Consider the following 15352-nt stretch of genomic DNA (forward strand, 5'->3'; position numbering starts at 1 on the left):
ACGGTGAGCAAAAGTCCCAGAACCACATGAGGGGACCTAGTTAACGACCTGTATAGAGCTGGGACCACCGCAACAAAGGCTACCATCAGTAACACCCTATGCCGCCAGGGCCTCAGATCTTGCAGTACCAGATGTGTCCCCCTGCTTAAGCCAGTACATGTCCAGACTCTTCTGAAGTTTGCTAGAGAGCATTTGGATTATCCAGAAGAGTATTGGGAGAATGCTATATGGTCTTTTGAAACCAAAGTGGAACTGTTTGGTAGAAACAAAACTCATTGTGTTTGGAGGAGACAGAATGCTGAGTTGCATCCAAAGAACACCATACCTACTGTGAAGCATGGGGGTGGCAACATCATGCTTTGGGGCTGTTTCTCTGCAAAGGGACCAGGATGACTGATCTGTGTACATGAAAGAATGAATGGGGCCACGTATAATGAGATTTTGAGTGCAAACCTCCTTCCATCATCAAGGGCATTGAAGATGAAACATGGATGGGTCTATCAGCATGATAATGATCCCAGGTTATTTTCACTAAAAGGTTGAAACAAAAGCGCAATAGGGTCTTATCAGGGTAAAATGTTCAAATACTGAAAGTATTAGACTCACCTTCTCAAAGATAAAATAAAGCCTGTATAATAAGTCAGCCTGCTGCACGTCCAACGGTCCACAGCGGAACCGTACCACAGTTCAATAAGGAATAAATTCTTGGACTTTGAGTGCGCACTCAAAGTCCAAGAATTTATTCCTTATTGAACTGATAATGATCCCAAGCACACCAATGGGGAAACAAGAGTGGCTTCGTAAGAAGCATATGAAGGTCTTGGAGTGGCCTAGCCAGTCTCCAGATCTCAACCCCAGAGAAAACCTCTGGAGAGAATTGAAAGTCCATGTTGCCCAGCTACAGGCCCAAAATATCACTGCTCTAGAGGAGATCTGCATGGAGGAATGGGCCAACATACCACCAACAGTGTGTGCCAACCTTGTGAAGACTTACAGAAAACATTTGACCTCTGTCACTGCCAACAAAGAATATAACAAAATATTGAGATGAACGTTTGTTAATGCTGTTAATGATCAAATACTTATTTTCCACCATAATTTAAAAAGTAAATCTTGCCAAATCAGACAAGGTGATTTTCTGGATTTGTTTTCTCATTCTGACTCTCATAGTTGTGGTCTACCTATGATGTTAATTACAGGCCTCTCTCATCTTTTTAAGTGGGAGAACTTGCACAATTGGTGGCTGATTAAACACTTTTTTCCCCCACTGTAGATGGGACTGTAGTTGCATCAGTAATGGGCACAGACCTCCACTTCGACTCAGACACCAGAAAGGTGGAGATGGGGCAGTGCTATGTGCTGGTAATATTCAAGATGAGTTAGGTGGATTTTTTCAGATTAAAGATGGACTCAAAATCATCTCCCAAATCTACGGATTCTTTTTAGAAGACATTTTCTTTAAGTTGTGGTACAGGAAAAAGTCTGCATCTTTCAAGATTAAGAACAAGGACAATGCTGCATCTCAGCATTGATGTTGCCAGTGTTTGCCTGCCAGTAAAGCCCTTAAAAATTAAAGAACAATGACATTATCCCTTCCTGAACAGACTTAAACCGACTGAGTACTTGTGAACTCTTCCAAAATGGGATATTTACAGTGAAGGAATGCAACCACCTCTCTGAACAATGTCTGGGAGGCTGTGGTTGGTGCTGCCCAAAAAGTTGATTGTCAACAGATTAATAAACTGACAGACTCCATTGATGGAAGACTTATGACTCTTATTGTACAGTTATGTGTCTATATTAGTCATTGATATTTTTTAAAGTGAGAAACGTAGTTTTGTTCACTCAGGGCCGGTTTTAGACAAAGTAGGGTCCTACATAAAAGTTTAAAATGATGCCAGAAATGCTCACATATTGCACTTTTACACGGAAACATTTTGGTTGCGTTTACATATGATGAGTTCTGGCCATTATGTAAATAATATTGATGTCGTTCAGCGCTTGTTTCCCAGCCTGTTACTCCGGTTGATAAAGAGAGATGGGGACAGAACAATCACTAATAGATCAATCTGTCCCTATACATATCATGTTATTGGCGGCACATCTGCAGTTTACACCAGGCGATGTGCTGCCGAGAACAATGAATTTTGTTTTGCCATAAACAATCCAATCGGCTGATGAATGTGTAAGGAAGTGAAATATGATGTGTTCTCGTTTCCTTCCCCAGAGTTGTCCCTCCTATGTTTCTATGTATATATTGTTGTATTATAATGTTTCTAATTAATGATTGCGGCACTGCTACATAGAAATATGTATTATCCCCAGTCTTTAATGGTATTGCCACATGTACGTGTTACCATTGTGTATTGTATAATATTATGTGTCTGTTGTCTATGTATAGTTAGGGAGAGCTAGTGTATTCTTTTTGGGACATTAGAGGAGGGCACTCTTAGTATATAATTCCCCCATAGACCAGGTAGATGTAATTATGTTGCGGGCCACTAGATAGGGCGTTCATAAAGGGTTAATTGTAGGAGGGGCTGCTGGGAGTTAAGGTAAGTGCTGAAGAGCAGTTTAGTGAGATGGGGCCAGGGCACCCAAATGTCCACATGGGCTATAGGCCCGGACAGCTCAACAGCCACGTAACGTTAAGTCGTTATAGCCCATGTTACCCATGGCCACTGTGGGTCTTAGCAGTGGGCCAGAACAGAAAAGGAAAGATGTGGAGTCTTATCGCCTGGGCCAATGCTTTTAGGGCAGAAGTTGGCTGAACTAAGGAAATGAAGGGAGTTGGAGCTTCGACGAGATCGGTACAGATGGGCCGGATACTTCACTAGGGGCCACCAAACGTAGTGACTGATGAATTCATGTCTGGGGCGAAACAGGCTGAAGGAAATGTCATTGTAGTGAGGTCAGGCCAGGAAGGAACTGGGAAGCAGTCTAAGACGGTTCGGTCCAGGCGTGTACTGCACAGAAGTGACAATGAGCAAGGGAAAGATGAGGAAGCAAGCAAATGTTATGATGTACCAACTGAGGATGTAACGTGCAAAATCCTAAGTAAAGAAAGTGTTAAATTTGTCTCGGACTGTGTCTCCATTGAAGGGGGTTGCCTAGAAGAGGGACCATTATGGCCTGGGAGGTGCCCGGGTGAAGCTGAATCTGGAGATACAGGTATGCCGAGGAGAAGAGTATTTTTTCATGTAGGGGAAGGACTGGACACAGCTGCTACAGTAATACAGGTCACGACTACAGTCCTGTCCCTCCCTTACAAATGAGCAGCATACATATTGCTCATTCGTTGGACAATTCCCAACATGTTAATACATATAAAGTCTCATCTGTGCAGCTGGAAATTATAAAATGTGGATGCTACATACACACACAGTATGCGTCACATACTGCCTATATACCTGTCTATACCTGGCCAACTACATACAGTGCCTTGCGAAAGTATTCGGCCCCCTGGAACTTTTCAACCTTTTCCCACATATCATGATTCAAACATAAAGATACCAAATGTAAATTTTTGGTGAAGAATCAACAATAAGTGGGGCACAATTGTGAAGTTGAACGAAATTTATTGGTTATTTTAAATTTGGAATTGTGGAAATTCAAAAACTGAAAAGTGGGGCGTGCAATATTATTCGGCCCCTTTAACTTAATACTTTGTTGCGCCACCTTTTGCTGCGATTACAGCTGCAAGTCGCTTGGGGAATGTCTCTATCAGTTTTGTACATCGAGAGACTGAAATTCTTGTTCATTCTTCCTTGGCAAACAGCTCTAGCTCAGTGAGGTTTGATGGAGATCGTTTGTGAACAGAAGTTTTCAGCTCTTTCCACAGATTCTCGATTGGATTCAGGTTTGGACTTTGACTTGGCCAATCTAACACCTGGATACGTTTATTTGTGCACCATTCCATTGTAGATTTTGCTTTATGTTTGAGATCATTGTCTTGTTGGAAGACAAATCTTCGTCCCAGTCTCAGGTCTTTTGCAGACTCCAACAGGTTTTCTTCAAGAATTTTCCTGTATTTGGCTCCATCCATCTTCCCATCAATTTTCACCATCTTTCCTGTCCCTGCTGAAGAAAAGCAGGCCCAAACCATGATGCTGCCACCACCATGTTTGACAATGGGGATGGTGTGTTCAGGGTGATGAGCTTTGTTGCCTTTACGCCAAACATATCGCTTGGCATTGTTGCCAAAAAGTTCGATTTTGGTTTCATCTGACCAGAGCACCTTCTTCCACATGTTTGGTGTGTCTCCCAGGTGGCTTGTTGCAAACTTTAAACAACACTTTTTATGGATATCTTTGAGAAATGGCTTTCTTCTTGCCACTCTTCCATAAAGGCCAGATTTGTGCAGTGTACGACTGATTGTTGTCCTATGGACAGACTGTCCCACCTCAGCTGTAGATCTCTGCAGTTCATCCAGAGTGATCATGGGCCTCTTGGCTGCATCTCTGATCAGTCTTCTCCTTGTTTGAGATGAAAGTTTAGAGGGACGGCCGGGTCTTGGTAGATTTGCAGTGGTATGATACTCCTTCCATTTTAATATGATCGCTTGCACAGTGCTCCTTGGGATGTTTAAAGTTTTGGAAATCATTTTGTCTCAAAATACGGCTTTAAACTTCTCTACAACAATATCACGGACCTGCCTGTTGTGTTCCTTGGTCTTCATGATGCTCTCTGTGCTTCAATCAGAACCCCGAGACTATCACAGAGCAGGTGCATTTATACGGAGACTTGATTACACACAGATGGATTATATTTATCATCATTAGTCATTTAGGACAACATTGGATCATTCAGAGATCCACAATGAACTTCTGGAGTAAGTTTGCTGCACTGAAAGTAAAGGGGCCGAATAATATTGCACGCCCCACTTTTCAGTTTTTGCATTTCCACAAAAATTTAAAATAACCAATAAATTTCGTTCAACTTCACAGTTGTGTCCCGCTTGTTGTTGATTCTTCACCAAAAATTTACATTTGGTATCTTTATGTTTGAAGCATGATATGTGGGAAAAGGTTGAAAAGTTCCAGGGGACCGAATACTTTTGCAAGGCATTGTATATTATGAACCTATATACAAGTTAGAATAATGCAAAAAACTATATAAACACACACACACTTATAAACGCACATGTACATGGCACACACACACACACACATGTACATGGCACACACTTATAAATACATGTACAAGGCATACACACATGTACATGGCACACACTTACACATACATGGTACACACTTGTATACACATGTACATGGCAAACACTAATACACACATGTACATAGCACACTTATACATATACAGGTATAGAATATCATCAAAAAGTTAATTTACTTCAGTTCTTCAATACAAAAAGTGAAATTTATTATATAGAGTCATTACAAACAGAGTGATCTATTTCAAGTGTTTGTTTCTGTTAATGTTGATGATTATGGCTTACAGCCAATGAAAACCCCAAAAATCATTTTCTCAGTAAATTAGAATACTTTATAACACCACCTTGAAAAAATGATTTTAAAATCCGAAATGTTGGCCTACTGAAATGTATTTTCAGTAAATGCACTCAATACTTGGTCGGGGATCCTTTTGCATCAATTACTGCATCAATGTGGCGTGGCATGGTGGCGATCAGCCTGTGGCACTGCTGAGGTGTTATGAAAGCCCAGGTTGCTTTGATAGCTGCCCTCAGCTAGTCTGCATTGTTGGGTCTGGTGTCTCATGTTCCTCTTGACAATACCTCATCTATGGGGGTTAAGGTCAGGCGAATTTTCTGGCCAATCAAGCACAGTGATACTGTTGTTTTTAAACCAGGCATTGGCACTTTTGACAGTGTGGACAGATGCCGAGTCCTGCTGGAGAATTAAATTTCCATCTCCAAAAAATTTGTCAGCAGAGGCAAGCATGAAGTGCTCTAAAATTTCTTGGTAGATGGCTGCGCTGACTTTGGTCTTGATAAAACACAGTGGTCCTACACCAGCAGATGACATGGCTCCCCAAACCATCACTGATTGGGGAAACTTCACACTAGAACTCAAGCAGCTTGGATTGTGGCCTCTCCACTCTTCCACCAGACTCTGGGACCTTGATTTACAAATGAAATGCAGAATTTACTTTCATCTGAAAACACCTTGGACCACTGAGCAACAGTCCAGTTTGTTTTCTCCTTGGCCCAGGTAAGACGCTTCTGGCGTTGTCTATTGGTCATGAGTGGCTTGACACAAGGAATTTGGGTCGCCCTCCCAGGGCCGCGGGGTACTCGGTACCGGGCCGGCGTCGGCGGGATGTGTCACAGCAGCGGTGACCCGGTCCGTGGCCCTGGGCACCCAATTAACAGGGGAAGTTTGAATGGTGGAATGTAGTTAATGGAATAGTTCGTGACGCCACCTGTGGTGTTCGGCAAGTGAGATGTTGAGCCGACGCTGCGTGCAGATCCCCTGGGGCTGGTGGTGTGTTGCAGCCAAGATGGTGAAGCTCCCCACAGGTGGAGCTGTAGCCCCAGGGCAGTGTAGATGTAGGGGTAGAGGAGAGGCACAAGCGGTGTAGAAGCTGGTACCCAGATGTAGCGGTGCTAGGTGTGTTGGCCAAGAATCAATGGAGGACACCAGGACTTGTAGTTCCAAAGCTTTACTCACAGTCTGTAGTACACGCCTCCGTGCCGTGTCCTCCGGGTCAGGGACTCAATCAACCTCCAGGCCAGATGGAATGCTCCCTTCCAACGCTCTGCCAACATATGCCTTTCTGAACGTCTCCTCTTATAGCGCCTTTAAGTGTGAAGTACTCCCAGTACTGAGTTACACTGGAGTGCCTCCTGACAGATGTTCCCAAGAACTCTACTTGTATGGCAGACAGCTGTAGCCTGCTTTGGGGACTCCTTACTCCTGAGTCCCGGCTCACTATCAAGGTTGCTGTTGTGCCCCCAAGTCTTAGATGGGAATAGTGCATTTACAGCCCACTACTCCACCGGTGTCTGCTGTAGGACCATTAGTATCCATACAACCTCGGGGACCGGGCCCCGGCCTTGCGCTTAGAACTTCTAGGCAGGGTTCTTCCTCTAACCCACATCCTCTGTTCCCGTTTAATCCTACATTCCGTACTAGTCTTTCCTTCTTATGGAAGATCAAGTTTCAGTTCAATCTCTTACTCCTTCTTTCCTTTCCCATGCCAGCAGACCCAGGTCACTGAGATTTGCTGCAGCACCTCCTTCCTCCATCCCTCTCTCAGGGATCTTCTTTCCTCACTCCTCTCTGAGTGACTCTCCGACTGACTGACTGACTTCAAATCCTCAACCTCCCCGCTCTTTTATGTGTTCTAACTCCACCCGCCTCCCAGCACGCTTAGTTTTCCAAGCAGGGAGCCACCAAAGGTGCTCTGCTACACTCCAAGCAGGGAGCCGCAATGTGGCTTTGCTGAACTACTGTGCAATGTGGAATGCAGGTGTTGAAGCGTGGTCAGGAGCCTCCAACTTACCTGGATGGTGGGGCACCACACCTCAGGAGGAGGTGCAGTACCTCTGTGGCGACTGAGCCTCAGGGGCGCCACATATGCGACACTTGTAGCCCATGTCCTGGATACATCTGTGTGTGGTGACTCTTGAAGCAATGACTAGCAGCAGTCCAAACCTTGTGAATCTCCCCAAATTTTTTGAATGGCCTTTTCTTAACAATCCTTTCAAGGCTGCGGTTATCCCGGTTGCTTGTGCACCTTTTTCTACCACATTTTTCCTTCCATTCAACTTTCCATTAATATGCTTGAATGCAGCAGTTTGTGAACAGCCAGTTTCTTTAGCAATGACCTTTTGTGGCTTACCCTCCTTCTGGACATTTGTCAAGTCAGTGTGAGAGAGGGCCAGGGCCGTAGTCATGGCCGAGGACACCGGTGTACTTGTGCCCTAGCCTCTTATCGCATAAAAATAGTATCCATTACTCTGCATACCTGTGGCTCTATCTTCTGTGCCATCAGTGTCCTTTCTGCTTAGCTGAAGGCTCCCTATAGATGGTTTCACAAAAATAGAGACACAGTCCATTTTAGCTTTCAACTGAACAACTTTACTAGTTTCTTTACATAGCACATCCATATTCTTCACAGCATTAACAACAGGTTCCACATTGTACATTTCTTCCTCTTTCCCTGCACTTTTCTCTCTGTCACACAGCACATACCCGGGTCGGACCGTCTCGTACGGTTCCTCAGCATCCTCCCTGTTCAGCTCTGTTATGGTTAGACACTCCCTAGTCTGTTTCACCCAAGACGTGAGGGTATCAGCCTCCGATGTCAGCTGCTACATGGTGAGCGACCTGCCCTTCTATACTGTCTCCTGCGGTGACACAGAGGCCTCACGGTCCAAACTCACTGCATCTGGGAGTTCCCTCAGCGGTTTCACCCATGTGATATTTCAGGTTTTTCTTTTTTAATACATTTGCAAAAAGTTATACATTTCTGTTTTTTTCAGTCAAGATGGGGTGCAGAGTGTACATTAATGAGAGAAAAAAATGAACTTATTTAAATTTATCGAATGGCTTCAATGAAACAGAGTGAAAAATTTAAAGGGGTCTGAATACTTTCCGTACCCCCTGTAATTTTGGAGGGCAGTGAACAGCCGTGCCAAACATAAATCTACATTTTAAATGCTCGTTTATGTAAATGAGCAGAGGCAGGGAAAGGACTGGCTAAGGAATTACAGTGACAGCCATCCCCCCTCAAGCACAGAGTTTTCTGCTTAAAATGATTTGGAAAAATGTGGAGAACCCCTTTAAGTATTACTATTCCTACTGAGCCATGCACATTTTGTTACGAATACCTCTTACTGTAAATTGTAATATAAGAATGCTGCTAGTTACTTGGCTCATGCTGAATAGTTTTATATATATACAAATTTAATAGCATGATGTTCTGCATAAGCCGTAAAAAGATCAGTAATAATCTTTTCATACGATTTGTTTTACTAAAATAACGCTCCGCTAAAATGACATCATATGGCAAATATTCTGAAATATCTCATCGCAATTTACTGTAATGAAAGGATTTGTTCAGACTCTGATTAAAAAATTGTATGCCTCTGTATGCAACCAGAGACATGAAGGGGTACAGAATTGCTTCTCTAGGAGTGCTCTTTCTAACTCCATGCTTAAAGGGGAGTAACTATGTAACTGCAGACTTGTGAATCCTCACATTGAGTGCACTGTGAGGACTCTCTGTCGCCGGAACCAGGCTGTCATGGAACTGCAAGTATGTGATATGCATACTCCCGGCCACATTATGACTAGATGGGTGCTTTAGCATGCTATTAACTGGCAGATTAACACCATATATCCAGGTTAATAGCATTTCGAACATAACTGGTTCCCTTTAAACTGGAAACATACCCCAAACTAATTTCTGACTTGTAAGAGTGGATTAAGAGTAGCCAGGGCCTCGGGCAGTTTAGAAGGGACAACCCCCCGAGTGCGCGATGTATCATGAGACAAGTCACATGATCCCCTTTGATAGATCATGTGGTAGATCATGTGAGTAACAGACAAGTGCTGTGGGGAACATGCATACACGGAAAATGACAGATAACAGTGCGTTAAGTGTGCTGTGCAAATTTTTCCATTATGTACAGCACTATTCATACATCTTTCCTTCAACTTTGACCAAGTTTCCTGTGCCTTTGAAGCACACACATCCCCAAAACATCAGCGATCCACTTCTGTGCTTTACAGTAGGAATGGTGTTCCTTTCATCATAGGCCTTGGTGACATCTCTCCAAATACAGTCATGGCCAAAAGTATTGACACCCCTGCAATTCTGTCAGATAATATTCAGTTTCTTCCTGAAAATGATTGCAAACACAAATTCTTTGGTATTATTATCTTCATTTAATTTGTCTTAAATGAAAAAACACAAAAGAGAATGAAGCAAAAAGCAAAACATTGATCATTTCACACAAAACTCCAAAAATGGGCCGGACAAAAGTATTGGCACCCTCAGCCTAATACTTGGTTGCACAACCTTTAGCCAAAATAACTGCGACCAACCGCTTCCAGTAACCATCAATGAGTTTCTTACAATGCTCTGCTGGAATTTTAGACCATTCTTCTTTGGCAAACTACTCGAGGTCCCTAATATTTGAAGGGTGCCTTCTCCAAACTGCCATTTTTAGATCTCTCCACAGGTATTCTATGGGATTCAGGTCTGGACTCATTGCTGGCCACCTTAGAAGTCTCCAGTGCTTTCTCTCAAACCATTTTCTAGTGCTTTTTGAAGTGTGTTTTGGGTTATTGTCCTGCTGGAAGACCCATGACCTCTGAGGTAGACCCAGCTTTCTCACACTGGGCCCTAAATTATGCTGCAAAATTTGTTGGTAGTCTTCTGACTTCATAATGCCATGCACACGGTCAAGCAGTCCAGTGCCAGAGGCAGCAAAGCAACCCCAAAACATCAGGGAACCTCCGCCATGTTTGACTGTAGGGACCGTGTACTTTTCTTTGAATGCCTCTTATTTCTCCTGTAAACTCTATGTTGATGCTTTTGCCCTAAAAGCTCTACTTTTGTCTCATCTGACCAGAGAACATTCTTCCAAAATGTTTTAGACTTTTTCAGGTAAGTTTTGGCAAACTCCAGCCTGGCTTTTTTATGTCTCGGGGTAAGAAGTGGAGTCTTCCTGGGTCTCCTACCATACAGTCCCTTTTCATTCAGATGCCGACGGATAGTACGGGTTGACACCGTTGTACCCTCGGACTGCAGGGCAGCTTGAACTTGTTTGGATGTTAGTGGAGGTTCTTTATCCAACATCCGCACAATCTTGCGTTGAAATCTCTTGTCAATTTTTCTTTTCCGGCCACATCTAGGGAGGTTAGCCACAGTGCCATGGGCTTTAAACTTCTTGATGACACTGCGCACGGTAGACACAGGAACATTCAGATCTTTGGAGATGGACTTGTAGCCTTGAGATTGCTCATGCTTCCTCACAATTTGGTTTCTCAAGTCCTCAGACAGTTCTTTGGTCTTCTTTCTTTTCTCCGTGCTCAATGTGGTACACACAAGGACACAGGACAGAGGTTGAGTCAACTTTAATCCATGTCAACTGGCTGCAAGTGTGATTTAGTTATTGCCAACACCTGTTAGGTGCCACAGGTAAGTTACAGGTGCTGTTAATTACACAAATTAGAGAAGCATCACATGATTTTTCGAACAGTGCCAATACTTTTGTCCACCCTCTTTGTTATGTTTGGTGTGGAATTATATCCAATTTGGCTTTAGGACAATTCTTTTTGTGTTTTTTCATTTAAGACAAATTAAATGAAGATAATACCAAATAATTTGTGTTTGCAATCATTTTCAGGAAGAAACTGAGTATTATCTGACAGAATTGCAGGGGTGTCAATACTTTTGGCCATGACTGTATAACGTTTATGGTTGTAAATTTTGGTCTCATCACTCCAAATGACCTTGTTCCAGAAGTTTTGAAGCTTGTTTCTGTGCTGTTTTGCGTATTATAGGCTAGATACTTTGTGGCATTTGCGCAGTAATGGCATTCTTCAGGCGACTTGACCATGCAGCCCATTTTTCTTCAACTGCCTCATTATTGTGCATCTTTAAACAGCCACACCACTAGTTTTCAGAGAGTTCAGTATTTCATCTGATATTTTTTGTGGGTTTACCTTTGCAGCTCGAACAATTTTCCTGGCAGTTGTGGATGAAATTTTTGTTGGTCTACCTGACTGTGGTTTTGTTTTTACTAAGCCACAAATTTTCTATTTGTTAATCACAGTTTGAACTCTGCTGACTGGCATTATCAATTCCTTGGATATCTTTTTGTATCCCTTTCCTGTTTTATACAGTTCAACTACCTTTTCCCGTAGATCCGTTGACAATTCTTTTGCTTTCCCTATGACTTACAATCCAAAAACATCAGTGGCTGAATGAAAGATGGAAGAGTCTGTCTGGATCCCAGAAACCCACTCAGCTTTTATGCACACACACTGACTACAAGCAAACAGGACACAGGTGAGGATGTTACCTTTAGTAGCCATTCAAACCCATTTGTGTCAACTTCTGTGCATGTTATCAGGCCAAAATCACCATGGTATGTAAACTCCTGATCAGGGTCATTTGAAAGTATTGGGTTGTCATTATGATTTAAAAAGAGAAAATACAGTAGTTTGACAATAAATGGCTTCACCCAACCACTAACCATGAGTGGAGAAAATGTTTTGGTGTTATCATTCATATTCTCTGAAAAAAAGACAAAGAAAGAAAAAAATGTTGTTGGAGTATGTAAACTTTTAAGCACAACTGTATGTTGCCTCTATCTTTATTAAATAAGTTGTGCACTACTAGGGAAACTCCTTTTCATTCCTCATGTTTGGCCGCATTAAAATATAAAAGCATATCCTCATCTCTGATGCCGGCACTGCTTCAGCGGTGTTGGCACTTGCATTCCCAAGGCTCAAGTGAGGTTGCTGCATCTTGTGAGCTCTATGCCTAATCAGCACTGGAGTCATTGTGTCCGCCTTCAGACATATAAGTAATTAACAGGAGTAAAGTGAGCCAGCCGAAGCTCTCACTTCCTTTTGATTACGTATACATCTAAAAGGTGGGGACAGTGTCATGTGAGCCACTGGAACACGAGTGCTAAAACCGCTGGAACGGAACTGGCATGGGAGGTGAGTATAAGTGTTTTCATTTTTATGGGGCCAAATACTATGATTAAGAAGTTGTCCTTGCAGTGGACAACTCTTAAGTGGGTCTTCTGCATCCTGATTAGTGCATTAGTGTCTGTTACCTGGGCAGGTAAATACTGTTGTCATTTTTTGCGGTGTTAATTCTGGAATTATAGGAGAAATTTTAATACCTATTTTGTGATTTTGCTTTTAATTTTAACACATTTCCTTGCCGGAGGCAATACAGGAATGACTGTTTCTGTCATGTCTCCAGCCCTCTCAGATAATCATAAATCAAGTCAGTAATGGTTGGGACTCACAAGTATAAGGAATCTTGATGCAGATTGCATATTTTTGCCAAAATATTGACTAATACCATATATATTCTATAGTTTTTTGCACGTTATATTTTATTCAGGGTGCAGCCAAGCCCATCAATGTTGGCCATGTTAACTAGGGTGTTTGTCCTGGTGGGGTTGTAGTGTCGGTGGTGGGGTGCCAAGCTGGGGGGGTGGTCCTACTTTTGTACTGCGCAGAGATGATACAGAGACACGATGAGGCAGATTCTGGGTGCAACAGGTCCAAGTTTATTGCTCACCGTCCGACTGACGGTCCTCGCGGTACACCGCGATATCTCTCTCTGCCCTCCGTGTTCAGGGCCGCTCCAACACCGTATGTTACACTAGGGACGTATTTATACATCACGTCCCGTCTCACACTGTAACAATCCTGACAGCTCGGTTACTGTGGCCGCCTTAGGCCCGTACACCAACAGCACTTTACTGGTCAGTTTCGTCATAACACATACGGTGTCTTCCACCCAGAGCCTTGTCTCTGCTGCGGTCCTTCCCTGTCAGGACCACCCCCTTGACGTTTCCTCTCCTCAGTCCCCTTGGTCGGATTCTCCTCAGGGCACACAGACTGGCGAAGTCCTCCTGTCACCTGGGCTCCCCCTGGGGACTGGAATCTTCTGGAACCCTCCCTCAGAATTTATAACTTCCCCGGTTCCTTGAAACTGTCACTAACTGTCACCACGCCCCCCATGACCAACGGTTTCTAAAGCCCTAAGCTGCTGTAAAGTCCTTTACTCACACTCCACCCTGCCATCTAATGGTCATCCCAAGGTACTGCACGTCCACTACACTTTCCTAGTTGTTTCCCCACTGTAATCACTGACTCCTACCTACACTGTGCAAACCTATCTTTCTTCACTCTGACTAGTCCGTCCGTCCGTCAGGTCACCTTCCCTACACTCCCCCTTCCTTTGTCCATTGTCGTCCTCGACAATCGTCATCCCTGCCTTTGTCGTTCTGAATCTACACCTACATTCTGTTGTCGGACCAGAAGTTGAGCCAAACCCACTATCTGCGGGGGCCGAACCATACTGGGAGCACTATGCTCTGAGCAGCCTACTGCTACTCACCAGCGCGCACGCCACATGACAACGTCTTTCAAATTGGGCAAGGTACACCCGTATTCTCTCTACGGCGTGTATCTTTCCCCTACTCTCCCCTACTGTTACCTTTCACTATCCGGTACGCCATGATCGAGGCCACTCACCTACCAGATCATTGCCGGCGCCCGCCTTTCCTTCTTCAGGGGTGTCCGTGGTGTCGGGGGACCTGACCTAGGACGGCTGTCTTTCTCACATCTTCCCATTCATTTTCCTTCTTTCAATTACATGTCATGGTCGGCGTCCCGGTCTCCCAGACCTCAACTCTTAGATCCCTACCGGATCTCACACTTTCCTTTGGTCCCGCAGACCTTCCCTTACCCGGACCTGTTGCATTTTACTTTGGCATATTATACATCATACAACTTTATAATAGCACAAGTACCCCATTTTTTATAATTTTTTTTTTTCATTTTCTCTTGCTTTTAAAACCAAAATATAACATAACATTGCATTTCCTCTTTCTTCCTCCCCCCCTTCCTTGGACCTGGACACTCCTCCACTTTTCCGTATCCCCGTTCTGTCAGGTAAACATATTTTCGTATATAAAGAACATAGAAAGAAGAAAGAAAGAGAGAGAGAAAATAGTTGCATCAGTTAAACAACAACAAAACTTTTTTCTAAATGCAACTGTCCTTATAATCTGCACAACGGTGCATCGAACTCCTGACAGTCTATACCACTCTCAATGGACAGAGGTGAGGGCTCCACGGGGATACTGAGGGTGTCCATTCAAGTCCTCTTCTTTTACATGACGGCCTCTCCTTGAGTGTGGAGCAGGTTCCACACTTCCTGCTCCCGGGCCTTTTTCTTCCTGATCACCTCCGCTTCCCACACGGAGGGAACAGCACGGGCCCTGGAGTCCGGTGGGCGGGACTCCGCTGAAAAAGACCGCAAGACAGAAACGGCCGAAGATTTCTGCGGCCCAGCAGCCGCTGGGGTCAGGTGGCAAATGGGGACAACCGGGTCCTCGGGGGCTGGAATCACAGGGCCCGCTAAGTTGGCCGCAGCCGACTCCAGCAGTGGCATAACCGCGGCCTCAGGACAGGCCGCATCCACTACTTCCAACGGAGCTGGAGTAACGGCCGATTTCAACGATGCAGCTGCTATTAGCAGGGAAAGCGCAGCAGCGTCTTCTTTGGGTGAGCTCTGCACTGGTGACTCCGGGCGGGGTAGTTCGGGGACATGAGCGGGGGCCTCGCTCAGCTCTGCATACACCACGGGGCCCGTGGTAACTAGG

Source organism: Dendrobates tinctorius, unplaced genomic scaffold, assembly GCF_039654945.1.
Source record: "Dendrobates tinctorius isolate UK_male_01 unplaced genomic scaffold, ASM3965494v1 ptg000070l, whole genome shotgun sequence".
Taxonomy (NCBI): Eukaryota; Metazoa; Chordata; class Amphibia; order Anura; family Dendrobatidae; genus Dendrobates; species Dendrobates tinctorius.